This window comes from Prionailurus bengalensis, chromosome D2 (genome assembly GCF_016509475.1).
Source record: "Prionailurus bengalensis isolate Pbe53 chromosome D2, Fcat_Pben_1.1_paternal_pri, whole genome shotgun sequence".
Classification (NCBI taxonomy): Eukaryota; Metazoa; Chordata; class Mammalia; order Carnivora; family Felidae; genus Prionailurus; species Prionailurus bengalensis.
The window spans coordinates 2607468-2634238 of NC_057351.1; the positions used below are offsets into that span (position 1 = coordinate 2607468).

A 26771-nucleotide genomic window follows, 5' to 3' on the forward strand; every position below is an offset into this window, starting at 1 on the left:
ATGATTCTGGGGGTACGGAATTATCATGACATTTCACTTCAAGACAGTGTCATTCCAGAAAACTTGGATTCTAAAACCTGGAACTGACAACATGACCAAATTCAGTAACTTAGGGATCCCTAGTATGCTAATTCCCAAGTTATTTAAATCCTCAAATAATCCATGATGTATCCTTACTTTTCCTGTACATTTTCCATTAAATACTCTGCACAGGGTTTTTCCAGCCATTTCAAACTTTCAGGTCAATTTCCCTGCATACACAATAGACCACATCTCACATAAGCAAGAGACTTGGCCACAGGGTTCTTGCCCCTTTTTTCTTTTTCTTTTTTTTTTTAATATGAAATTCATTGTCAAATTGCTTTCCATACAACATCCAGTGCTCGTCCCAACAGGTGCCCTCCTCAGTACCCATCACCCACCCTCTCCTCCCTCCCACCCCCCATCAACCCTCAGTTTGCTCTCAGTTTTTAAGAGTCTCTTATGCTTTGCCTCCTTCCCTCTCTGTAACATTGTTTCCCCTTCCCCTCTGCCATGGTCTTCTGTTAAGTTTCTCAGTATCCACATAAGAGAAAAAACATACGGTATCTGCCTTTCTCCATATGACTTAATTCACTTAGCATAACACCCAGTTCCTACATTGCTCTCCAGTTCTCTCCATTGCTACAAAAGGCGAGATTTCATTCTTTCTCGTTGCCAAGTAGTATTCCATTGTGTATATAAACCACAATTTCTTTATCCATTGGTCAGTTGATGAACATTTAGGCTCTTTCCATAATGTGGCTATTGTTGAAAGTGCTGCTATAAACATTGGGTACAAATACCTCTATGCATCAGCACTCCTGTATCCCTTGGGTAAATTCCTTGCAGTGCTATTGCTGGGTCATAGGGTAGATATATTTTTAATTTTTTGAGGAACCTCCACACTGTTTTCCAGAGTCGCTGCACCAGTTTGCATTCCCACCAACAGTGCAGGAGGGTTCGCGTTTCTCCACATCCTTTCCAGCATCTATAGTCTCCTGATTTGTTCATTTGAGCCACTCTGACTGGCGTGAGGTGATATCTGAGTGTGGTTTTGATTTGTATTTCCCTAATGAGGAGTGACATTGAGGATCTTTTCATGTGCCTGTTGGCCATCCAGATGTCTTCTTTAGAGAAGTGTCTATTCATGTCTTCTGCCCATTCCTTCACTGGATTATTTGTTTTTCAGGTGTGGAGTTTGGTGAGTTCTTTATAGATTTTGGATACCAGCCCTTTTGTCTGATATGTCATTTGCAAATATCTTTTCCCATTCCGTTGGTTGCCTTTTAGTTTTGTTGATTGTTTCCTTTGCAGTGCAGAAGAGTTTTATCTTCTTGACCCTTTTTTTCTAAGGTTGTCTTCCCCTTTCTCTCTCTCCTCTCCATTTTCCTTACTAACTTGTAGTTATATTTAAATGTTTTTTAAAGATCCATTTATTTTTGAAAGAGAAAGAATGATTTGGGGAGGGGTAAAGGGAGAGGGACAGAGGATTCAAAGCAGGCTCTGCACTGACAGCACAGAGCCCAATTCAGGGCTCGAACTCACAAACTGTGACATCACGACCTGAGCCGAAATTGGATGCTTACCCAACTGAACCACCCAGGCACTCCACTTTTGTTATCTTTAATGTTCATCTCTTAAGTCACCTCCTCTAGGATGCCTTCTTGTACATGATCACTTGCCATGCCTCCACCCACCAAGTCTATGTTGTCTAGAGCCATGTGGCCCCATCCCTCCCTTCGTGGCATCTGTGAAACACTTACCACCCATCCTTTTCACAGCTACTTCACCCATCTAAGACCCAACTGTATCCTAATAACAATAAGAAAATATAGTAACTATGCTCTATTAAGTGCTTGTTATGTACACTTGTATATATAAACACATATCTACCAATATAAAATGCATATTTATGTATAGATAGATACAGGGATATAATCAGCATCTCTATGAAAGACTTCTATAACAAATAATTGAAATAGAAGATTGAATTCACCTGTCCAAATCACACAGCTCTCAGGGAATGAGCCTAGAATTCCTTGCATATACGTACCTCGTAACTACATTAATTCTTTTTTTTTTAATTTTTTTTAACGTTTATTTATTTTTGAGACAGAGAGAGACAGAGCATGAACAGGGGAGGGTCAGAGAGAGGGAGACACAGAATCTGAAACAGGCTCCAGGCTCTGAGCTGTCAGCACAGAGCCCGACGCGGGGCTCGAACTCACAGACCGCGAGATCACGACCTGAGCCGAAGTCGGCCGCTTAACCGACTGAGCCACCCAGGCGCCCCAATAACTACATTAATTCTTAAAAAATCCTAGAGGAAAAGCAGTTCCCAAATGATCAGCGTATGAAATAACAGCACCCCCTTTGCATTTACTTGCTGAGAAATAAGTAAATAGATCCAAGGATAATATACTGGAGACATTCTTGATTTTGACACACAAAAACCTCATTGTTTTATGCCCCCCCCAAAATGCTCAGCTTGTAATGGGTGCTCAAAATATTTGTTGATGGGGGCACGTGGGTGGTTCAGTTGGTTAAGTGTCCGACTTGGGCTCAGGTCATTTTCTCATGGTTTGTGAGTTCGAGCCTCACATCGGGCTCTGTGCTAACGGCTCGGAGGCTGAAGCCTGCTTCGGATTCTGTCTCTCTCTCTCTCTCTGCCCCTCCCCTGCTCGCACTCTGTCTCTCTCTTTTAAAATTTTAAAAATAAGCAAACATTTAACAAATTAAAAAAATATATAATGGTTTTTTTTTTTTTTGAGACAGAGCATGAACAGGGGAGGGTCAGAGAGAGAGGGAGACATAGAATCCAAAGCAGGCTCCAGGCTCTGAGCTCTCAACACAGAGCCCCACACGGGGCTCAAACTCACAAACCACAGGATCGTGACCTGAGCCGAAGTTGGACGCTTAACCGACTGAGCCACCCAAGCGCCCCAAACATTTAACAAATTTTATAGAAAAGCTATTTGTTGATGGAATTAGTCGTTTTTAGGGCGTTTCAAAAGAAACGCTAGCAGTGAAGGAGATTCACGGTCTGCTTGCTTTGTGAAGTCCGGCCTGAGACCCCACTTAGCCGTTCTGTGCCACCACATACCTCTATTTGTGTGATGTAACTTCATCAACCCTTAACCCACTATAAACAAGAATTAGCCTTGACCTGAAAACCAATAAACATGCATGAAAAGGTTCCTCAACTTCGTGTTTATTTTGCATATGTATTCAGAGTACAGCATTAAGTTCAGTATTCCCAGGATACCGCAGTCCATGGTGAAGGCAGGATTACATTAAAGGGCATGTCCTTGGTGACTGCCTAGAGCTCTGAACTTAGCCGCCCGCTTACAACTCTGACGGATTCTGATGGAAATGTATATTTATATCACTGACTTCAAAAAAAGCATTTCATTAGGAATGGAAGGCCAGGGTGTTTCAATGATATGAAAGAAACAGGGTGCATGGGGATATGCACTGTTTGAGTACAAAGTCTTGCGGGATATGTGTATGTGCGTATATAAACATGTATGCACATACGTGTACACATGTGCTACATGTATATGTAGCATATTTCACAGGAAGATATTTACAGATTTTACAGGCAGAAAGGATCAGTATAAATGGAATTTTCCGCGTTCAGGATCCTGTGGTCGAGTGTGCACTAATTCTTTACCTGGACTGTGTTCACTGAGTTTTACCAAAGACTGTGCAATGAATACGTGTGATTTTATTGGAAAGAGATTTGTTTTCACCTCTAGGCTATGCCATTGCCCCTTTGTTACATGTGTGTGTAACTTAGGAGTTTTCCCAGTACATGATCATTTGGTCTGTTTGCTTTATTTTCTGATTTAGAAGATGCGTGCAAAAGTGGCATATTTAGCTCGTAATGTTATCATTTGGGAACTCATTAACATCTTAGAGTCTTAGAGATTTGTAGAGATGCTAATTCAGTCATTAGGGGTATTTATTTCACTCTTAGAAATACCTGTGATGTGTGTATGTGTATCCCACAAGCCAGAATGTTTCTGTGTGTGTGTGTGTGTGTGTGTGTGTGTGTGTGTGTACACACATCTGCTCCAGCCCTTCTGCTTATCCATAGAGTGTGCTTCTATTTGAAGATCAAGCTTGACAACCTAAAGATACTCCCTTAGACAATTGTAACGGTCACAATGTCAGGAAGACTTACCCTTCCTTCACCGAAGACAAGGCACACATTTCACTTAAGTTAGTCCCAATTCTGTCACTTCAGCCATCGGCTCGTGTGAGCAGTGGGCAGGCTGGGCCAGTCACCCTTGTTTTCTGCACTTTCACTTAGCAGTGCTAACTCTACTGTCAGTATACTTGATGAGAGAGGATGCAGAAATAGGGGCGTAAAAGAAGGGTTTCAAAGCCCCAAAACCAACTATACAAAATAGTAACGGATTATGAGTGCTCTTACGTCACAAGCGCAGATGCAAATTAAGCACACCTTGGGTTACAGGTGCAGACAGTTTCACATAGCCCAGAAAAAAGGTAATATTTAATTTCATACATCAAGCATATGAGAAAGGTTTGAAAGAATGAAAACTGATTTTTCTTATCTGCAAATGTGACCCAAGTGAAACCTAGGTTTAAAATATATATTTGAGGGGCGCCTGGGTGGCGCAGTCGGTTAAGCGTCCGACTTCAGCCAGGTCACGATCTCGCGGTCCGTGAGTTCGAGCCCCGCGTCGGGCTCTGGGCTGATGGCTCGGAGCCTGGAGCCTGTTTCCGATTCTGGGTCTCCCTCTCTCTCTGCCCCTCCCCCGTTCATGCTCTGTCTCTCTCTGTCCCAAAAATAAAATAAAAAACGTTGAAAAAAAATTTAAAAAAAATTAAAAAAATATATATATATTTGAGGGGCAAACATCCTTTAAAGCAACCCTTCCTCTAAATTTGTATTTTGTATAAAGAATTGTTTGCCATTGATCCACCTTAACAAATCACATGTTTTCATTATTTCATACTCCTTTCTAATTTTTATTCGTGTGCACATACCTTTTAACATAGCATCATAAATTTGTTTTTGTGGTCTATACATTTTACTTAATTTATTAATCATAGCCTTCTTCCATGTGGTTTCAAAGTGGTCACAATTATAATTGTATAATGAAATAGTACCCTGTCATACATTTTCTCGTTTTAATTTATTGTGTTATTATGGATTCTATGATACTGCCTCACCTTGCCCTGTTAAAAGAATTCCAAGGACTGTCGTTACTAGGTAGAAATGTATAAGTATTTTTATAACTCACATCAAACACATGTGAAAAGTGACAATATTGTGATTTAGGATGAGCAGGTTCAGGAAATTTTGTGACTGATATATGTTGAAGTACTCTACCTAAACAGCTTAAAACAAACGTAGGTTTTTCTACTCCCAAAGTCCTATGAGCAGTAGTTGTCAGAATGATTCTAAAAGCCTGAAACTAAAGTGGCTTCTCAACAAGACCTGTGAAGTTCTCCCTATTGATTTTCACTGTTGAGCAACACGGGGAGTTAGTGACGTCAAGAATTAGCAGTGTTGGGGGACGGGAGAAGGGGATTTTTATCAACTTGACAGTTATACCAAATGTAGGCATGGGGGTCTTTAACATTTCTTAGTCTAAATTGGAGAACTTAGTGGCCCATTCTATTTAGAAATCTTGAATGAAAAGTTTGTATAGCTGCATGGGGTATTTAGTTCCTAGCCAGTATCTTAACATTATTTAGCAATCATGTATTAAGTGCCTACAATGTGAAGACACAGTTGTAGATCCCGGGGATATGCAGATAAGGCAAAGTTATTGCCCACTTGAAATTTGTATTTACTCCCTACTTATTGAAGAAAGACAAAGAGTCTCTGTACCTTGTCAAAATGCATTTACTTTCAACAGTTAGTTACTGATTATTTTACTGAAGGTTCCATGGAAAGATGAAATGTTTTACATTGCACTCCCAACAGGAAAACCATGAAAATCCCTTTGAAAAACTGAAATATTCCTGGGGAATAGTATAAAGATACTGACACTTCCCTTCTACATGAAAAAAAAAAAACTAAACTAAACTAAAAATAAAATAAAATAAAATAAAATAAAATAAAATAAAATAAAATAAAATAAGGAAAACAGCACTTATCATGCATTGGAGATTAGGGCAGAGATTCCTGTGAGAAGGGGAACATTAGGTGATAACTACGACTGCCCTGAGTTGTGGTCTGGAGACACTTTCCACGCTGTGCTGTTGACGAGTGACCCAGGTGCAGCCTGGCAACTTCTGCATTCAGAGACACAAGTAGGTGGCTAAGAAGGCTAAGACAACTGGAGTTCACAGGACGGAGGACTGGAAAGAAAAGAGCTTCCCAAAGAGAAGGCTCCTGAATCTTGGAATCCTCTCCAAGTCTTCTATTTTTTTTCTATTGTGCTGTATTATCTTTAATTAAGTACAAAGGCTTCCTATTAAGTCACCTAGAGACCATTTTACCCACTGCTCTGTTTGACCACCAGTCTCTTGTCTCTTTCTTGAGCAATGGTGAGGCAGATATCCTTTGCATGCGTAAGAGAAATCCATGGCTTGTTGCCTTTGCCAATAACAAAAATGTTGGAGAACTGGGTGGCAGAGCTGTTGCCATTGGCAGTGAACTATATCCAAAGAACCAGAGTGCCTCTCTCAGGCACCGATCACACCAGTTCTTCCCAGGTTAGCACCTCTAGTCACCATACATAGATTACCAGTGTCAGACCTGATGAAATCAGTAATCTTTCCAGTCTCCAAATCAATCTGAATGGTGTCCTTCACCTTGATGAGGGGATCAGGATAGTAGATAGTGCCAGCATCATGGACCACCAGGTGAGGGGTTCCTTTTGTCCACACAAAGATCTCTCTCACTTTGCACAACTTATACTCGGCCTCCTCAGGTGTCATCCAAAGAACAGAAACAACCCTTGGTGTCCTACAGATCAGATGGAAATTCTTCCCAGTCTTTGAATGCTGCTAACATACATAAAACCAGCAAGGTGGGTTATATCAGCTCAGACCTTGCCATCAATCTTAATAAAATGCTGTATCAGATCTTTACTTCATCTCCTGTTAGGGCATACTTAAGTCTGTTCCTTAGGAAAATGATGAGAGGAAGACATTCTCTCAGCTAATGGGGACCTGTAGATGGTTGAGGAACAAGCACACTGGTCAGTTTATCCAGCATCCAACGCTTTGAAGCTGTTACACACTTCAGATGCTCCTTGGGACCACAAGCCATGGCTGCACCAGGCACAGAAAGAAGACTGCCTCCTTCCATACCTGAGAAAGAGACTGGAGTCCTTTCCAAGTCCTAAGTTGAATATTGACTGGTGCAGGCATGTGAGGAAGCTGTCTGAGGCTGTGTAAAGAACCTGACAAGAATAGGGGAATTCTTTTCAGGGTCCACATAGGACCAAATATAGTTTATGTTCTAACTATCCAGAGTGTAAAACTCTGGTTTCCAGAGTGGGAAAAAAAAAATTCTGCATAGGTCAGGGTACTCAGAAGGATATTCTAATAAGTGGGGATAATTAGTATTCAGAAAGATATTATCTTAGTTGTGGTTAAAAGTAGTCATAGACTAAGCACTACTCTGGACACAGCTAACAAATCAAAAAGCCATTCCAGAAAGAATCACACTAGTTCCAAGTAATGTGCCTACTTTCTAGAATAATGCTGGAGAGCATTTAGAGGAATATGAAGCCATCCATGATTCAGCAAGGTAAAACACATAATGTTCAGCATGAAATGAAATGTTATATTGGTATTGAAAGAAGAAAGACGCGGGGGCACCTGGGTGGCTCAGTCGGTTAAGTGTCCGACTTCGGCCCAGGTCATGATCTCGCGGTTCATGAGTTCAAGCCCCGCGTCGGGCTCTGTGCTGATGGCTCAGAGCCTGGAGCCTGCTTCAGATTCTGTGTCTCCCTCTCTGTCTGACCCTCCCCCATTCATGCTCTGTCTCTCTCTGTCTCAAAAGTAAATAAACGTTAAAAAAAAAGAAAGAAGAAAGACTCTGTGACTCACCATAATATAGTAAAAAATAATAGAAATTGACATAATAGACATTGACAGATTATAGATATGATAGAAGTTATGGACAAGGACACTAAACAGTATAATTACATCTGAAGTATATAAGGTGGTAGAGTAAAGCTTTAGCATGATAACTATGACATGGAGAATACTTTGGATGAGATCGAAAGAAAATTAAACACTGTGAAAGAAAAGGCCAGAGGAATTGAAGATAGGATGATGGAAACTACCTGAAATGTGATAGAGAGGTAAAAGACTAAAGACACGATAAAGAAAACATCAGTGAAGTGTCATAGGATAATATCGAGTGGTCATGTATAATTGTACCTGAAAAAAGAGTGACGGAAAACATATTTTATGAAATAATGGCCGCACAATTTCCAAATTTGATGCAAATTATACAACAATGGATTCAAGAAACTCAACAAATGCCAAACATAAGAAACACAGAAAACAAGGCATATCATACTGAAATTCCTCAAAATCAAGGGTAAAAATAAAAGCCTAAAAGCAATCTTAGTAAAGCAGCTAAAGATAAAATGGCAATAGATCTCTCATCTGAGACAATATAAGCAAGAAAACAATGGAAAAGTATGTTTAAAATCCTGCAAGAGTGGCGCCTGGGTGGCTCAGTCAACTGAGAGTCTGACTCTTGATGTTGGCTCAGGTCATGAACTCACTGTTCATGGGTTCAAGCCCTGCGTCAGGCTCTATATTAACAGTGCAGAACCTGCTTGCGATTCTCTCTCTCCCTCTCTCTCTGCCTCTCCATCACTCTCTCTCTCTTTCAAAAATAAATAAACTTTAAAACTAAAACCCTGAAAGGAAAACAACTGTCAACCTATAGACCATACTCTATCTTTAAAAAACGAAGGTGACTAGAGACTGTCTCATCACTAGCAGATCTATAAATTTAAAAAAATAATAAAATAAATGTTTCAAAACACCTTCCAAATAGAAGAAAAAAAATACAAGGTGTAAGTCTGGATTTGTACAAAGGAATGAACAGCTGCATAAATTGGAAATGTGTGGAAAGTATTTTATATTTTATTAAAAAGCCTCTTTAATTGATAATTGACTCTTTGAATTAAAAATAGTACAGATGTACTGTGGCACTTGTAAAGGTAAAATATGTAGAGATAAAGTATGTAAAAAACATATATAACAAACTTTGGAATGAGGAATTGTAAGTATACTATTATACCGTACTTGTGCTGTAATACTGTACGTGAAGTGGTCAAGTCTCACACAAAAGGAGACTGGGGTAAGCTAAAATTGTATTGTATAAACCCTATTACCAGGAAGATTGATAAACAAATAGTGGTATGTCCAGACAATGGAATACTACTCAGAAATTTAAAAAAAGAAACTATTGATATACGTAATAAAATTAAATGAATATTAAAATAACTTTATTCAGTGAAAAAGGCAACACAGAGAAAATGTACCATGTAATTTCATTCATGCAGTTTTTAAAAAGTGCAAACCATTCCTCAGTGACAGAAGGCTGGTCAATGGTTGTCTGGGGATGTAGGTGGGAGTGAGTGTGTAAGTGATTGGAAGAAAAAGGGAAGGAGGGGTCACAGAGGAGCCCACGCAACTTGTGGAGGTAATGAATGTAATCATCATCTTTTTTTTAGGTTTTATTTATTCATTTGGAGAGAGAGAGGGGGGTGGGGCATAAAGAGAGGAAGAGAGAATCCTAAGCAGGTGCCATGCTGTCAGCACAGATCCCAACCCGGGGCTCAATCCCGTGACCTCTAGGATCATGACCTGAGCCAAAATTAAGAGGGAGTTGGACGCTCAACCAAGTAAGCCACCCAGGTGCCCCTGTCATCATTATCTTGATTGTGGTGATGGTTTCCAGGTTCATGCATGTGGCAGGATCTCTCAACTGGTACCTTTAAAGCACGTGCCATCTGAAATATAACAGTGTCTCAAAAAATATGTGAAAAGCAAAAAGTTGGTTTTTACAACCAACCCGCCAAACAACAAAAGCCCAGTTCTTCCTTCCACAGTTTTTCTAGCCTGCCATAGTATAATTCCACCAAACACAGCGTAGAACAAATTTTCCTTAATTTACTTAGTAATCTGCCTGTTGTTCTCAGCAGAGCCTGTGTGGTTACTTGAATGTTGCTGACCACGTTCCTTTAGAATATTCTTTAATGAAAAGTGGTTGCAATCTCTGGTTTACATGTGAAATTTCATTCTAATATACATAGTATGTGTATATATATATATATGTATATATATATGTGTGTGTGTGTATACATATATATATGTGTGTATATATATGTATATATACACACACACATACATAATACGTGCCTAACAACATGCATATGCTGATTACATATGACATGTATATTATAGAATATAGAATATATATTTTGCGTGGTATATGTGTATATGTGTGGGTGTATTGTATATAAATATAAATACACACAAAGACAGAGCTATACTCTGTTGTGATGGTAACAATTTGGACATGTTTCTTCATGAGTAAACTACTTAGAGTTCTGTGAAGTCATGTTACTAAGTTCATTTTACTGTAGATTCACAGGAAAAGCTTTTTTTAATGTTATTTTTTTTTATTTTTGAGAGAGAGAGACAGAGCACGAGTGGGAGAGGGGTTGAGAGAGAGAGCGACACAAAATCTGAAGCAGGCTCTAGGCTCTGAGCTGTTAGCACAGAGCTTGATGCAGGGCTTGAACCCATGTACTGTGGGATCATGACCTGAGCTGAAGTTGGACACTCAACTGACTGAGCCACCCAGGTGCCCCCTAAAAGCTGGGTTTTTTTCCATGTTTACTTATTTTGAGAGAGAGAACGAACAAACATGAGCAGGGGAGGAGCAGAGAGGAGAGAGGGAATCCCAAGCAGGCTCTGTGCTGTCAGCACAAAACCCAATGAGGGGCTCTATCACATGAATTGTGAGCCAAACTCAAGAGTTGGATGCTTGACAACTGAGCCAACCAGGCGCCCCAGGGAAGGCTGTTTTTAAAGAGGACTACCCCACAGGAGAAAATGTTGGAATTGAAATGTGGTTGTGTTATGGAGAAACATTCATATAGCTCTTCAGAGCCCCAGCAGACCAATGTAGATACATATGTAAATGAAGCAGTGTCATTAACCCCTGCTTTGTGAGGAGCATGCTGATATATATATATATATATATATATATATATATATATATATATATATATTTGTTGTTGTTCAAAAATATAGTAACTTCATTACTTGTCCACTGATGGGTCATGACCTAAGGTGAATACGCTTAGGTGTATCTGTACATATTTCACATGTATACCGTAGCTAATATTCTCTTGTACTAGGGCCACTAGCACAACGTAACTTTATCAAACATAGATGAAATGTTACTTTAAATATTCCTAATCTGCAAATTAACACTGCGTCTCCTATGTGTTTGCAAAAGTTACAGAAGTTATAACACATTGTCTCAGAGTTGGTTGCTCTTTCTGACTGTTGAGAATAAATTATCATTCATTAGTGCTTTCCTAGTGATCCCTGAGGTTGTTAAAACTTTTCTCACCTCCTGGTTAAGGGGAATTGGAATTAAAGATTTTATTGCCTCTCAGAACTTGACCTCTATAGAAAAATAACATAATTTTAAGCCCCAGAGGAAATCACCTCTTACTTCCTGGAGTTCCCTTGTGAAACCCATCAATGATATTATTAACATGATTTTGTCTTTTAAATGTTTCAAAGCATCTCACAGTCTTTCGGATCTTTGCAGTGTGACGGATTGGAAAGGGACCTGGCCCTCCTTGTTTCTGGATCTTCATATAGACATAATGAGGCCACACACTTTCTAAAATTTGTGCAACGTATAGTTGATTAACAGGCATGTGGAATCAGAGGGACCATTGAAAAATCTGTCCTTTTTTTAGACCAATATTATTCCCCTATGTTCTTATAATTGCATAGTGGAAAAAATGTACAAAAAGTGATTAAAGTCACTAACGCTTTCTAAATGTTTGGGGGGCTTGGAGTGAAAGATACACTGACATTCTAAAATCTTTGCCGGTCCTGTGCTACTAAACATATATAGCTAGCATTACTGGCACTTTATTTTGCAAACACGCTAATGAAGGATCAGGTCCAAAAGAGTGCAGTGTGCAAAGATAAACTGATCTGCATAGGAAAATTGGAAGGGTATTAAATTGGAGAGAACAATTCTAACAACCCAACTAGATTAGGATCCTGTAGAGAAGTGGCTGGTGAGAGCCCGTAATTGGTAGCTGAAGGATTTTTAAATACAGTGTTGCTTAATATTTACTTTCATATTGCTTGTTATGCTGGATGGTAAACAGATCTTTCAATTTAAAGTGCTCAGTCAAATGCCTTACGTGAGTTATTTTAAGAAGAAAAAAAAAAACAATGAACATTGGTTAATTTTACCATGGGTTGTCACAGACTAAAATGAAGAAATATCGTGGAAAATAACATGTTAGTGAGATCTACAAAGTCAGACCCAAAGCGGCCATTACAATGTAATCCTGGAGCAATATGCTGGGATTTTAGTAAGAAAATGGGATGAGGGGCTCAACCCAATTGATTTCATTAAGATGGTCAGGAAAACCGATTTTATATGCAGATTACTACATACAAATTTCACTAATTACTTGTACTTCAATGCCCGTGTATGGTTTGCCAAAATAGCAAATCTCAAATGAGAAAATGAGTATCATCAAAATCCCTTGATCCCTTTCCAAAAGGAGGAAATAGCATCCTATTACTGCCCCCCCCCCCCCACCCCGCCCCAGCACAAACATCTTGGGTCAAAATCAGTCCTTACTCCTTTCTTGCTCAGTGTTGGGATGGTTATGCCAATGTTTTAGTCCTTTTATTGCCCCTGGAACTTTCCTGGAAGATTTCCCTCTGAAACCTAGAGCCAGGGTAAACGCAGACTGGTATTATGATGCTGGCTAAGGAAAGCCAAATCTGGAAAATACCAAATCTGGAAAAAAAAATCCCGAAAACACCCCTAAAGCCCTAGAGTCTCAAGACATTATTTGATTACAAACAAGCCAGAACCTTCGCTGAAAAGCATCAGTTAGTTTTGCTGGGTATTTTGAGCCACAATTTAGCATGCCATTCAGACAACCAATTGTATATCATATGGTAATTAGTAAGGGCGAGGGAAGATGGTATTTAACAACCTCCCACCTTAAATTTGTGAAATAAAGTTAGAGTTGTCATCGTGGGGTAAAAAACCCATGTTCAGAGGTGCTTGACCTGGAATCTAAGATCCAAGCTAGAGCCCCTTTAAGTATTCAAGTGTCTGTTTTTCATGGATACAGATCATGTGTGTGTGTGTGTGTGTTTCCTGTAACTTTAAAAAAATTATTTTTTTGTTGTTACTCTTTCTCTGTTGGTTGGTTTCAAGCATAGCGTAACATCAGAATCAGGTCTGTTTTGAATTCCAGATGACTGGCCTGAAATGTGTATGGTTCTATTTTGTAAGATGTTTTGTATTGTCATTCTGGAAAGCATCCGACCACAGGTATATAGCATCAGAGATAGATCAACTCTGTGTTGTACATACCCTGGAAAACTGGCTCCATCTGCCTTTTAAATTCTTATGATAACTGAATTTGCTGTAAAGGAGCAAAGGTTTTCAAAAGGCATTCAGTCACGTATTTCTACTGCAGGTACAGGGTTTAATTGTGCGCTTACTTTTCAACAGCTCTTTTGCTGTTGCCAATAACATCTCCCTAATAGTGTGTTGCCAAAAGACATTTCTTTTTTATTATTTAATTTACTTATGGGAAAAAAAATGGTCCAGATATTACTTATTTTCCTTGATTATGTACATATTGACTCGAACCAGAACTACAAATTACAGTGGAACTCCAGAAAATAGCATAGGTCGCAAGTTCAACAATATTAATTTTGCTTACTGGCCCTCTGTGGAGGTAGTGTGTTTACTGGCACCTTTGTGAAATAGTGTCTGTCTGAATGAGAGAAATTTCTATATCCATATGCCTAAAGGACCAATGAGTAAATTATCTTAAGTATATTATTTCACAGATGTCAGAATCTTTCATGTGTCCCCTTATTAGTTTATTAGAAAAGACTCAATGAATAGATTAGTCTGGTATTTTTATTCTTACATTATAGGTAATAGGACTAAGGCACAAATTAAATTTGCCGGACACAGTTTGCCTAGCTGATCACTGACAGAGATGATATTAGAACTTAATGACGTTCAGGTGAGTGGTCACATATACAAATACTGAAGGGGAGAGTCATTCATATTCATGTAATTAATTAAATATAAGAATAGAGAACTTTCCAGAGGAAGCAGTATAAAAGAAGAACAAAGATCATAGGATTAAGCTTTGTCATAGGACTAAATAAACAACTAATTTTCAGAAACAAGAAGACTGTTACCACTACTGTGATTATCCCAGGTTTCCTGTATGTTTTGTCTCCAAATATCATTGCCTCACCTCCGGGCCTGACCTAATGCTTGTCAGGACAAGAATCAACAAACTGGTAGAATACTATTTTCTCCGTAGTCTTTTTGTGCTAAAGCAATCTGTTCACTTTTATCATAACATTTTCAAGAGACAACCAGGTAATTTTCCTTATAGGATATTTTTGATTTATCTGATTGTTTCCTCTTAGTGTCTTTTACAGCGTTCCTTTGTTTCCTAAACTTCCTATAAACTGGAAACTTGGTCTATAGGGTAGGTTAGACTCAGATTAAACTTTTTTTGGAGTACCTGTCTGGCTCAGTCAATAGAGCATGTGACTCTTGACCTCAGGGTTGTGAGTTTGAGCCCCACGTTTGAGTGTAGAGATTACAAATAATAATTTTAAAAAACTTTAAAAAATTTTAGCAAGATGATTTCATAGATCATATTATATACTTATAATTAATCTCATTAAAGAGTGCACACAAATCATGTTGTCTCACTAGCAGAAATTTCAACTTGTATTACTTGTTTAAGAAACTATTATGAGGGTGCCTGGGTGGCTTAGTCGGTTAAGTGTAATGACTTTTGGGCCCAGGTTGTGATCTCAAGTTTCGGTAGATTGAGGCGCACATAGGGTTCTGTGCTGACAACGTGGAGCCTGGTTGGGATTCTCTCTCTCTCACTCTCTCACACTCTCTCTCTCTCTCTCTCTCTCTCTGCCCCTTCCCTGCTTGCTTACACGTGCACACCTCTCTCAAAATAAACAACAAAAAAGTAATTATGAGATGTGTTGATTAAAGTAAATTTTTCCATAGATATTAGTAAGAAGCCCGTGCTGTTCTGTTATCTTTAATTGAACTGTTCCAAAGCCTAATTACTTGATAAGTGGTCACAAAATGGTGGTTTTTCTAATTCTGTCATTCCACCTATATATGTGTGTGTGTGTGTGTGTGTGTGTGTGTGTGTGTATTAATTGGCATTCTTAAAAGTACATTCTCTCATTAACTAGGGATAAAATGCAGTTCTTCCTAAAAAGGAATAGTAAAAGCTTATTTCTTTTCCGTGGGAAGTCAAATAGCTATGTCCACGGTTAGGAGATTATAGGGAGCGCATTGCAAAGCAGAACACTGCATTCTGGCCTTGCTGAAAACAGAAGACCACACTTTGCTTATCTAGTTAAATGTATATCCAGGGGGCACTCACTTGGCTTATCTGGTTAATGTATATCTAGGGGTTAGGTCCTGCCTATGCTCATAAATTCCTTAGACCATGTTGTTGCACGGAGTATTTTACCCTGTGTTAACTGACTTTTCTGCAGGCCTTTCTATACGTCCTTAAAAATACATCTTTTAAAGGTTTATTTATTTTTGAGAGAGAGAGAGAAAGACAACACGAGCACGGGATGGGCAAAGAGGGGAGACAGAGAATCTGAAGCAGGCTCCAGGCTCCAGCCTGTTAGTACAGAGCCCAACACACGGGTTGGACCCATGAACCGCTAGATCATGACCTGAGCTGAAGTTGGACACTCAACCGACTGAGACACCCAGATGCCCCCATAAGGTCTTATCGGCATGAAGGCCACTGACCTATTGCACACTGTTTCCCGAAATGTATGCTAAATAAATACGGGAGCTTGAGAGCAGCTCGGAGAGACTTCCCTTAGTCTCCCTCTCACCTCTCTTGACTTGAATGGAGTCTTGAGTAACCCTTTCTGCCACCCTACGCTTTGCTGGACAAAGTCAGAAGCTGAACCCATACCTTTGCACGAATTATCTATTTTTCTGTTAAATGGTTACACTAATAGGCATGTCCACTGGTGGCAAATCCTGTTGTTGTTTTCTACCTCCTCTTTGTTGTCTTCTGCACCTTGCTAGATTTTTATGTTACCACTTCAAACTCATGGTTTTATACTTTCCCAGTGTTTTGCACTCATTAACAGTTATTTTTTTCCAATCAACGTTTCATTGAATAAAATGTGTCCTTTACTTTAAGAGCACATGGGTGTGCAGTGTTTCCCACATTGCTGCTGATTTCTAATGGGTATTCTGGAGGCACTATGTCTCAGATGAACTTTCTGGATCAATTTTTCCAGAAACGTGGTTCGCCATTTCCATACGGATATTCACAGCATCTTTCAGGTCATGACAGTTTTCTGGAGTTTTAAGTTCTGTTCCTTTTTGGGGAGGGGAAGGGTCTTTGTCATTTTCTCTGATTCGTTCTGTGTCGCTCCTCCTCTTCGTGGTCTCGGCCCTATTTATTCTTACACATCTTTTTTGCACATCCAGTTGTGCTACTCTTGGCAACCTTGTAGTAGAGTCATAAATTGTGAGTCGAAATTATCTTTTCCTTCAGTTTTCGCAAAGTCTGTTTTGCTCTTATTTCTGATCTTCCAATTATTTCTACTTTAAATATTTAAACATTCGATTCGTAACTGCAAATTCCTTTTTTAAATTATAGTAACGTAAGTGGGAGAGTTGTGTGCAGCTTATTTTTTCATGTTGTGTGGTTTTGGGGTGTTTTTGTGCAACGTTTATTTATTTTTTAACTTTCTTTCACTGCTTTTTTCACAAGTGTTCAGTTCCCTTCGGTACAAAGGTTCTGGCAAAGGCATCCACCTGCTCCCTCCATCGGGGTGCCGACCCCCGTGCCCAAGGCGCTCTATCCCGCCACTATGTCTGAAAGACCCGGATGTCCGGCGGCCCTTCCGCTGGGTTCTCCATCCGGTCCTGCGCAGTGGGGGCAAGAGTCAGTGTGCCTCCCCCACCTGCCCCTCCATCCGGGGACCTGCCTCCTCTGCAGCTCTCTGAGGCAGGCTGCCACACGCACTGGCAGAGCCCATCCCGGTGGTCGTGCTGGGATCCGGCAGCAGGCAGTGTCCCTCTAGCTCGTCCACCAGGGCCTCCGATCGGCGCCCAGAAGTGTCCCCCGCCACCCCCAAGAGGGCTTCCAGAAGTGGGCCCCTGGAAGTGGGCCTCTGGAACTGGGGTCCCTAGAAGCATCCGCCTCCGGAAGTGCTGCCACCTCGGAAGCAGCCCTTTTTCCTGCCCCAAATGGGGCTCCTGAAAGTTCTCCCACGACAGAATCGGCGCCTTCCTCCGTCAAGCGGGTTTCTTGAGGTGGGACTCCCGGAAGTGAGCCCCCGGGAAGCCTTCTTCCCCACGAAGTGGGGTCCTGGAAGTGGGCTCGCCCCTGCAGCAGGCAGGCAGAAGCAGTATCCTGGAAGCGCCTTTCTGGAAGGGCCCCGCCCAGAGAGGGCCCTGCCTGCAGCCCTCCTCCGCTGTCCTCCTTCAGGGGCTGGGGCTGCGGTGCGGCTCCCCTCTCCCCCGGGCCCAGGAGCTCCAGGATGGCCGCACTGCCACTTTAGGTCCCCGCCCGTTTCCGCTTTCTTTCCAAGGTGACCTGTGCGCTGGTGTTTGACCAGGCTGTGTTAGTCTGTCTGACCTTCGTGCACCGCGCAGGGCACAGTCCTCCCTCCTCACTTCCGCCAAAAGGGGTTTCCGGTAGTTCCAGCTGTGGGAGACCCCTCACCGTGAGCCTGTGTTCCCGGCGTGCCCTACTGCTGTGGGTGGACCCCCACCCTGGGGACATCAGCACTGTGACCCCCTCCCCCCCCCCCCCCCCCCCGCGTCCCCCTGGGCCATCTGCAGCCTCTCTGGCTCCGCAGCTGCTGGGGTGGAGGCTGCACTGCTCTCCGCGTGTGTTTGACATGATCCCTCCTGGGGAGGTCGAGGAAGAGCTGGGGCTGTGTCCCCCAGACTGGTGTTCCAGTGCCGGCCTTCCAGGCCCCCTTCAGCGGGCTCCAGGAACTCCCGATCTTTCTCTTCTCAGCTAGCAGGTGTCCTTCTGCCCACAGCACCCCTGGGCCGGTGTGCGCGGGGCACGTACTTGACGCGGAGAGCAACCTGCGTCATCACGTGTCTGAGAAGTGAATCATCCCCCACGTGCTGGTGGAGGTGACGGGGAGCATTACTCAGCGTGTGTTATGGGTGCTGCCACTGTCAGGTGGCCCGGTCGCGTGGCCCATACAAGTATGCTGTTGCGAACGACTTACGCGGTGACTTCCTCCTTCTAGATGAAGAGGAAGTGCTGTCCAATAGCATTAGCTTTTGCATAGCGTCATTAGACCGATTCTCTGCTCTTCGTCTTAAGACGCTGTCTTTGGAAACGTAGGCTTCTTGAGCTTTTGTTCTTTAAGATGGAAAATGACCCCGTGATAGTTACCATATCCCTAGTGCTTTTAATAATGTTTCTTTTTAGGTGGGTTTAAATGCATTTTGACTTGTTGTGAGTTTGTAATTTGAAAGTCAGTGCTATTCCGTGCATTGTTAGTGCAAACACATCACTGGCTCAGAAAAATCCTCACTTGGGTAACTCACCGCTTACCATACGATAGGGCCCCAGGAATCTGTTGTGATTTCAGCAAACACATTTAAAGTAGTGAAGTCCTTGTCCAAGAAACAATTTCTCATGGATTGTACAATCTTAACTACAGTTTGCATTGCATGTGGTCACACCTGCCTGTATCAGACACCAGGTCAACAAACCTGTTCTGTGAAAGGATCAGTAGGGAGTGTTTCCAGTTTTGGAGGCATATGGGCTCTACCTTGGCATTTTCAGAGCAAAATCGGCCATTGGATATTTTTAAAAGAGTAATTGTGGCTGTTTATTTACAAAAACAGGCAGCGGACTGTTGGCATGCAGGCCATAGATTGTAGACTGTCAGAGAAAGGCACATGTGCATCTCTTTGGAGGGGAGCTGATAAAGATATCAGCAGAAAGCATGTGCATTGGGTGAGACTAGGGAGGCGTGAAAGTGTGGGAGTCCATACGTGTTTGCCACACTTCAGGTAGAGGAGCACAAGAGGAGAGGTATTTGTAAGGGGACCCTGATGTTCAGGGAAACCCTCCACACCTCGGTGATGAATGGGGTAAAGGTGAAGATGCCTGTGTCTGGCTAGAGGTTTTCAGGAATCAGAGTAAACTTGCCTAAGAAATTTGCTTGGGGTTTCACTTAGGATGTGTTGCTAACATACGTGAGGTCATAAGTTGATTGTGCTGCTGGAAACGTCATGTGTACATAACATGGAAAACTGAAGGTTTAGGTTCAAGACATGCGTAAGAATGATTTTATAATCGTTCATTCGTAACTGACCTATATAATTACGGGTGTGAAAAATCGTCTGGAACCTAATCTACACAATTATATTTTTATTGTTTACTTACAAAGTTGTGGGCTCCATAAAAAGGAGAAAATCAAATGATTTTGTGGATATAAGCACGCATTCGGTAATGGTTTGAGTTTTTTTTTTTTTTTTTCTTTTCTATTTAACACAGCTGGCTATATTGTAAAGGAGGCCTATGCAAGTGAATAGGGGACTAACCTTGTCTGTTGAAAAGTCTTTAAATTGTGTATAAACAAAGCAATCTCTTTAGAGAAATGATTACAAAAAACAAAATAGTTTTTTTTTTCTTTTTTTTTGATGTCTGAGATAATCGCTGTTTGAAAATATTGGTACAGTTTTGTGATGAGGGAGAAGGATAACGCAAAAGAAAAAAAAGCTCGCCTTTTTATTTGTATAAATGGTAGAGCAATAGGATTGTTGGTTATATCAATTGTACCTCTGTGTTTCAGCCTTCAAGCTTCACAGTAATTTGCTAAGTATTGTTTTAATCCTTTCAAACAGCTAGAGTGCTAGCATTTGATTTGGTTGCTCCTGCCAAGAAAAGTTTCTGAAACTAATTAATGCAGAGAAGCCTTTATTGAACAATTAAGAAAGGGATTAATGAAGTTAATAGTTTAAGAAAATTTAAAAAATGATCCCAAACTAGAATCCACATTTTTCTGGAGCGTCTTTCATGTATATAATTAAAATAAAAGGCCCATGTGTTTATGTATGAAACATATTCATAAGACATACATTTGCCTTAAGTGTGTTGATCTTAAATTTTTTTTTTCAACGTTTATTTATTTTTGGGACAGAGAGAGACAGAGCATGAACGGGGGAGGGGCAGAGAGAGAGGGAGACACAGAATCGGAAACAGGCTCCAGGCTCTGAGCCATCAGCCCAGAGCCCGACGCGGGGCTCGAACTCACGGACCGCGAGATCGTGACCTGGCTGAAGTCGGACGCTCAACCGACTGCGCCACCCAGGCGCCCCAAGTGTGTTGATCTTTAAGTTAGTAATTCTGTATCTTGTTCCAAAGATTGTGTCAAGGAACGGAATGATTTTAGGACTCGTCTACCCTAACCAAGTTCTTCCTTTGTAATCCAAATGAATTTAAATGAAATGTCATAATACCTTTGAAACTAGTAACAGATATCTTCAAACTATAGGGTTAACAACTTACAACATTATAAGATCCTAAAAGGGCTAAAAGTGGCATGAATATACATATATGTATATATATGTATATATATATATATGTATATATATGTATATGTATACACACACATACATATACATATATATACACACACATATACATATATACATATATATATGAATGTATGTATTTATGTGTGTGTGTGTGTGTGTGTGTATAATGTTTGAAAATGGCAACAACAGAGCAGGGAGTCTATTTAGAAACAACCCAGAGGACTCCACAGGCACAGCGATGAGCTGTAACCTAGACTTTCAGAAATGCTGCTTTCCTGAGTCATGGCCCAGGGCTGGGTGCCTTTATGGGTTGTGAGGACACGGAGGGACAAAGACTTCAGTGTGTTGTAAAGAAGTCAACAAGGTAACTAATTGGAGTAGGGCTACCAGTGAGGGAGCGTGTCTTAAGAACAGTGTTACCAGGTCTGTGAGGAAGTACCATGTGGGAGGTGCTGACGGGCATTGAGTAGAGATTAAGACGGAGGGATGCAGTGACTTGTACGAAGGTGTGAGAATATATTCTTTCACAGTTGGTCATCCTGGAGTTACAGATAGCCCAGGAGAAAGGGTATGCTTCAGACCTTCTAGATTTCTGCAAGGATTGAATGAGCTAATCCATGCAAAGAGTTGAGCACAGTGCTGAGGCACAGTGGATATTGGAGAAATGTTAACTCATGCTGCGTCTTATCCCTTGTTATTATTTGTGTCTCCTTTGCCCAGTATAGCGCCTTGTATGTAAGAGCTGTTCAGTTTAGTAGCCGGTTAATAAACAAACAGGAATCCTATAGTAATGCATTTTAAATTACCCAGTCTGCAAGGAAAAATAAATACAGTCATCGCATTACCGTTTGCTTCTTTGTGTTTTAGTGGTTTGCTGGTAATTATGAATAGAGCTTTGCTCCTACAGATGTACCTCATTAGACACAGCGGATGAAGTTCTAAAATGTTGTGTTTTATTCAATTTTTTGGTGAATTAAATCATATATTTTTCTCTCTGTAAGAGGAGCATAAGGAATCTGAAATTATATACAGTTATCAATTAACAGTGATTCCTAATACCAGTTTTAAGAGTCTGTCTAATGTAATTTTTCCATCAGGTAGTAAAATCACCTATAAAATGCTTTAATTTACTAGAGAAAAGCCACTATTTAAACCTACCATATATTGAATCATCCTTCAAATTTAAGAGTCACTTTTACTTAGGCAATCATTCTGTAAACTAGTAGTTTAAATTTTGGGGGGGGGTATACAGATTGGTTTCCCTGACGGCTGGTCACAGCTGGGTATCTAGAATGACCCAGTGATCACAGCTTTTTAGCTCTCGGGCATATTTTGTGTCACCGAGGTGGAAATGCAACGCCAGGGTGGTGTTCTCTCCCTGAGTCCGTTATCCCATGGAGCTCCACGGAGGAGTGGGAAGTCTCCTCCTTTGGGATCATTGTTTTAACTAGGGGAAAATGCAGATTAATAAAATAATGTAAGAGAACGACGAGAAATAAAACTTGAAAGCAAATATCCACTGTCATGGAGAGAAAGAGCCGAGACCTGCCCTTGGTCTCTCTTATTTATATGCCCCTGATATCACATTTGGAGAGGAATTCATCTTTCATAGCCCAGAAGGTCTGTAGCCCTTGAGTGTCCAACATGTGATTCTAAACTCACCAACAACATTCTCAGTAACAACATTGGCTTCCTGTACAGTTTCTACCCAGAGAGAAGTGGGTAACTAGAGGGAATCGGCTAGTATATTTCTCAAGGTAAATTAATGAATTGGCATTCTATTAATTCATATGTCAGTTTAATTCATGAACTGAGGACATTGGAGCACACATTATACTCACTCAAAAGGCAGAGGTCAAGCGTTACACCGAAGGAGCCACCTTTGAGAGTACAAACTCAACCTTTGCTTTAAAATGAGTCTTGCGGTGCTGATGCTTGCTGACAGTTTTAGTCTCACTCATGTGAACCTAGTGCAGCCATATGGAGTAAAGCTGAGCCATAAAAATCCAAGAAAAACGTACTTCTGGCACCTACAGACTCCAATGCCTGCATGTAAGGCAGTTTTTAGAAAGTCTAGTGCTCACATTAGGAAAAAATCCTTAGGTAGAATAGTAACAAAGTTCTGTTTAAGAACATCGTACTCAATGAGGCGCCTGGGGGGCTCAGTCGGTTAAGCATCTGACTTGATTCCCACTCAGGTCATGATCTGGCGCTTTGTGAGACTGAGCCCCACGTTGGGCTCTGCACTGGCGGTGTGGAGCTTCCTTGGGACTCTCTCTCTTTGTCTCTCTCTCAAAATAAATAAAATAAATTTTGAAAAGAGCATACTACTCAATTTGTAATTGTTTGCCAGCAAGTTTGTGTATTTCTTTGTCAAACACGCGTCAATCGAATTTTTTATAGCAATTTCTTAGGCAGAGGAAACACTGAAGCACAACGTGAAAAAAGTTGCCTGGTAAAGTTAGTTGTTGGGTAAAAACCAGGTGCTTCTCAGCCTGCCCTGCCCCCCTCCTTTTAGTTCAGACTTGCTTTGGGCTCGCTCTCAGTTGGCCCTCACCCCAGGAAATATTTAGCAGGTCTGCGGACTTGAGAGTCACAGAAACCCTTTAAACCCCACAGAGTACACAGGAACAGACATATTTTTGTCAGTGTCCCATGCAGGCTGCACAGGAATAGAGTGGACACTCTACCAAGCCCTTTCTCAGCAGAAACCCATGATGCCACATGTCTCCTCTGCTGTAGTCACCTCATCAGGCCACAGATCACTGCAGAAGAGTAGGGTTTTAAATGTTTTGTTGTCAGCCATCCCTGTCACTGATGTGGGATCTTAATCCTCAAAGTCCAGAGGTTCACTCTTTAAACCTTGGTCTCTTTGAGGAGGGGATAGGTTCTTCTTAGGATCACAGAACTTTAAGCTTGCTCTTACCCACCCTGGATCTTTCTTCTTGGTCAAAACCCCCACTGTCCTGAAAGGCTTTTTTGCTGTGGAAGAGAAACTTCCTTTACACCATATCCTTTACCCTGTCACTAGGCTAGGGCTTACAGTAAAGAGTTTTACTCAGACTTTCCTCTGTTCTAGTCAAGGAAAACTCTTTGGGATTATTTTAGAAAAACCTGGCTCCCAAGATTGTGCTTTTGCTTAAGATGCACAACCTCAAATTTGAATCTCAACGTGAGCAATGACACCTTTATTCTAACTTGTGCTTGCTCTCCCCATAAAACTTGAATGCCAGTGATACAAAGGATGTAGACTCACAGAAAAACAAGATTTACAGGATATGAAAAGTATATTGACTATATATTTCAAATGCATGCTACCTATTATGATGCTTTCCCCCGTACTCTCTAGTCATATGCTGACAGTTTCCCAGGTTTACTTGCTACCTGATTTGTCATTGGATGAAAACATGTGTGTTCAAGTTGTACCATACTGGGGCAAATCACTAACCATCTCTGAGCTACGATTTTGTCATAGGTTAAATGTTTATACACACACACACACACACACACATATATACGCACACATATATGTGTGTGTGTGTGTGTATATATATATATATATAATAAAGTTTAATACTCACAAAACTCATAGAAGGTAGGCACTATATATATAATTTTATAACTTATGGAAATAATTTATAGTGTTTTGTGACATATTATTTAATAAGGAAGTCACCTCTATACTGATGAGTGGTGATGACAATGATGATGATGATAGTGATATAACACAAACCCTGAATCATTAGGTGTTATATTTGTCAAGATGATAGAATTTAATTAAGAAAAAAAAAATTCCACAAAAGTCAGCACTCAACAAAATGGCTTAATCACATCATGGAGAAGAGTCTATGAGTAAATCAATTTGTACAATTGTAGACTCTAGAAGATGGCAAAATGTAGAGACATAGCCAACTAATTGTAACTTAGTTGGGGAAAGAAACATATTTCAACTAATGATTCATCTGAACATGTTCACTAAAACAAGGTTAAAATTCAGAAATTGAATGACGTTAGGAACTGTAGACTATTGAGGAAATATGGGTAACAGTTTACCCATATTTAATTACAATTCTGTCAAATCTGTAGGTGAAATACAAGATCCAGTGGAAATTACCACTTCCCCCATTTTAACAGGGCAGTAATAGAACATGTTCAGCACAGAAACACAACATAGAAATATCTAGAGTATCTGCAGGAAGCAGAATAATGGCCTCCAAAGATGCCCATGCCCTAATCCCTGGAATTGGTGAATATGTTACCTTATGTAGAAATTAGGAATTATCTTGCAGATAGAATTAAGGTTGCTAATCAGCCCACCTTAGAAAAAAATTATCTTGGGGTGCCTGGGTGGCGCAATCGGTTAAGCGTCCGACTTCAGCCAGGTCACGATCTTGCGGTCCGTGAGTTCGAGCCCCGCGTCAGGCTCTGGGCTGATGGCTCAGAGCCTGGAGCCTGTTTCCAATTCTGTGTCTCCCTCTCTCTCTGCCCCTCCCCCGTTCATGCTCTGTCTCTCTCTGTCCCAAAAATAAATAAACGTTGAAAAAAAATTAAAAAAAAAAAAGAAAAGAAAAAAAGAAAAAAATTATCTTGGATTTTTCATTTTGGCACGACTGTTCACAAGGAGACTCAATAGTGGACGAGAGAGACAGTTGGAAGGGTGTGATATGGGAGGGATTTGTCCTGATGCTGCTCATTGTGAAGATGGATGCCATGAGCGAGGAATACAGAAAGCTTGCACAAACGTTAGGAACGATGGTGCAACAGATCCCCCCGCCCCCCAGGCCTTCAGGAAGGAACACAGCCCTCTTTGCTAAACACTTGAGCCCCGGGAGATCAGTGTTGGACATATAGTTGACATAATGGTAAGATAATAAATATGCAATGTTTTAAACCACTGCATTTGTGATATTTTTTGACGCAATAATCAATCGTTTCTGGCAATCGTGGAACACGGTGAGCTACATTCTCACTTAGGAGCTTTGTTTTACTCTCAGTAGTGACTTAAATAATCAGCTTACCTCGTCTGACAAAGAAGACACCCCAGCAGGCACTGTCACAGGGCACCCATGCCACTCTAATGCACCTCACAAAGTCAACTTCCAGTTGGGTATTTACTGATGGCTATAGTGGTGGGGACATGGTCACTTGTTCGGCAGTAGTCCTCTACCCTACTGGTCAATCATGTTCATGGTGAGTTCCAATAGTGATTCGAAATTTTCTTTGATGTCTCACCCCTCTTTAAGCCATCAGGAAATTTTAAAGTAAATCTTTGATCCTGTGCCACACATCTAAGTAAAAAAAAAAAAAAAAAAAGCATTGAGGCTGTATTGCGTACAAAGCGCTATGCACTATGATATGTCATTTCAGCTACAATGACCACAATTAAGACATAACAGCCACCTCAGAATGCTCACAGCATTTAAGATCTATATGGAAACAAGGAGATTTAAGTGTGTATAGGGGCACCTGGGTGGCTCAGTTGGTTAAGGCTCTGACTCTTGGTCTCCTCTCAGGTCATGATCTCACAGTTCATGGGATAGAGCCCATTTGGGGCTCTGTGCTGACAGCACAGAACCTGCTTGGGATTCTTTCTCTCCCTCTTTCTGCCCCTCCCCACCAAATAAATAAGCAACCTTTAAAAACTAAAATCTGTTATGAATATTCTTTGCGAGTTGACTTCTGGGATGGTGATGTGAGCAGTTCCGTGGACCTGATCCCCAGCAAGACAACTATAACTCATAAAAAGAAAACAAAATGAGCCACGTCAAGCCCCTAGAAATTCTAAAGGACATTCCACAAATGGGGGGGGGGGTAAAAACATTGGAGAAAATGTGCCAACGGTTGTTAATAACAGTAAAAGGCTATGGCATTTGGAGCC

At 40.9% G+C, this 26771-nt stretch overlaps 1 protein-coding gene and 1 pseudogene across 1 annotated transcript in view; one reads left to right on the forward strand and one right to left on the reverse strand.

Annotated features, from left to right (window-relative positions):
* Positions 1-26771, forward strand: part of PCDH15 (protocadherin related 15) — a 1256363-nt gene that overhangs the window by 163144 nt on the left and 1066448 nt on the right. The window lies entirely within an intron of this gene.
* On the reverse strand, positions 6498-7276 carry LOC122492651 (annotated as a pseudogene).